Below are 2,087 nucleotides of genomic sequence, written 5' to 3' on the forward strand. Positions count from 1 at the left end.
AGGGCAGTATCTGGAAGGCTTCAGGGGGTGCTGCCTGAAGGTGGGGGTGGGGGTGGCAAGCTCCATGTCCCTGGTAAAGAGTCACTGAGCAGGTCTGGGAATGTGGGTTCACCCAGTGCCCTCCTTGTCCCTGCCCAGAGGTCTAGGAACGCAAGTTCTCCAAGTGAGCATGCTCAGTCCTAGGGGGCCAGAGGGAGGGAGGTAAGTGGGGGACTTTGGCTGAAGCAGTGAGTTTTATTAATGGTGAATGGCGAGGATGGTGCGTTTGCATATCTTCTTAAAAAGTTCTGGTACGATTTTAAAATGATTGGTAGGTTAGCCTCTGAGCAGAATAATAATTCAGCAGAGATGATGAGGAGGTGGCTGGGGTCCATCAGCAGTATCCGGCCTTGATGAGCACGGCAGCCAGGACGCCCAGGAGAGTGAGTAGCAGGAGGCCGAGTCTCCTTTGGTCGAACCGCTTCAATAAGAAAAGTTTCGCCCAGTCCACCTTCGACTGGCTGTTGGGAGGGTACCGGAGTTGGTTCGCGCCTTCCTGTTTGAGAGTTTTTAATAAACAGGGACGTTGATAGGGAAAAGTATCGAAACTGTGTTTTCCGTAATACGCTCCCATCCTGCTGGACCCCACACCTCTGAAGGGCAGAGAGCTGAGCATGAAGTACATGATGACTTCATTGCCTGTGACACCGCCGCCGGTGTCACATCCCATCGATCATCCGCTTGATGAGCTTACTGTTGTGAGAAAACACGTAGAAAGCCAGGGGCTTTTCGCATTCATTTATGAACTGTATGGCTTCATCTGCATTCTTCACAGGCACTATTGGAAGAATTGGTCCAAAAATTTCTTCCTGCATCACCTTGGTGTCAGGATCCACATCAGTGAGTATTGTTGGGGCTATGTGGCGTGTGGCCTCATCCATCTCCCCACCAAAACCTATCTTCTGTCCTTCCAGCAGACTCCGTATCCTCTTAAAATGACGAAGATTGACGATCCTCTTGTAGTCAGGAGATTCTTTTACATTTTCTCCATAAAATTCCTTCACGGCCTCCTGCACCTTCCGCATGATCAGGTCCTGGAGGGACGGCTCATAGAGCACGTAGTCGGGGGCGATGCAGGTCTGACCGCAGTTCATGAACTTGCCCCAGGTGATGCGTCGGCAGGCGACGTCCAAGTCACAGTCTCGGTCCACATAGCATGGGCTCTTCCCTTCCAGTTCAAGGGTCACAGGGGTCAGATGCTTAGCAGCAGCCTGCATAACGATTTTTCCAACAGCTGTGTTTCCCGTGTAGAGAATGTGGTCAAATTGCTGCTTCAGAAGCTCCGTGGTCTCCTCGACGCCACCATTGACTACGGCGGATAGGTCCTGGTCCAAGTACTGAGGGAGGGGCTTAGCCAAGAGCTTGGCTGTATTCTCACTTACTTCGGAAGGCTTAATAATTACAGCATTTCCTGCAGCAATGACTCCTATCAGGGGCTGGATGGTGAGGACAAAGGGATAGTTCCAAGCTCCAATAATCAGTACAACCCCCCAGGGCTCTGGCTGGATGTAGGCTTCGTCCAGCATGGTGAGCAGGTTCCTCTGAGCTGGCTTAGCAGCAGCCCATTCCGGAAGCTTCTCCAGCATGAGATCAATTTCTCCAAGCACAGAAATGACTTCTTGACTGTATGCGATGAATTCGCTCTTGCTCAGGTCTCCACCAATTGCCGCCAGGATGTCCTTCTCACGCTCCTGCACCGTCGCGCGCAGGGCCTCGAGCTGCTGCCGCCGGAACATCAAGGGGTGAGAGCGGCTGGAGCTGAAAGCCGCGCGAACCTGCTGGACCTCATGCTCCATAGCCGGTCCTCAGCCCCTGACACACTGACTCAGCCGATGCCAACTGCCTGGCCGACGCCCAGCCAGTAGGTTTAAATTCTATTAAATACATACATGTATACACACATACATATAAATATGGTTTAAAGTCTATTCATTACACATATACACATAAATACATATGTGATTGAAATATTCACTGCATATCTGTATGTGTGTATGTATATAGTCTATTCATTGTAAAATCTATTCATTATACATGCACACACAGAG

General features: G+C 50.6%; 1 pseudogene; it reads right to left on the reverse strand.

Annotated features, from left to right (window-relative positions):
• Nucleotides 1-373: 373 nt before the first annotated feature.
• LOC138071969 (aldehyde dehydrogenase family 3 member A2 pseudogene) lies at nucleotides 374-1,835 on the reverse strand (annotated as a pseudogene).
• Between the last annotated feature and the right edge of the window lie 252 nt (nucleotides 1,836-2,087).

Source organism: Capricornis sumatraensis, chromosome X, assembly GCF_032405125.1.
Source record: "Capricornis sumatraensis isolate serow.1 chromosome X, serow.2, whole genome shotgun sequence".
Lineage (NCBI taxonomy): Eukaryota > Metazoa > Chordata > Mammalia > Artiodactyla > Bovidae > Capricornis > Capricornis sumatraensis.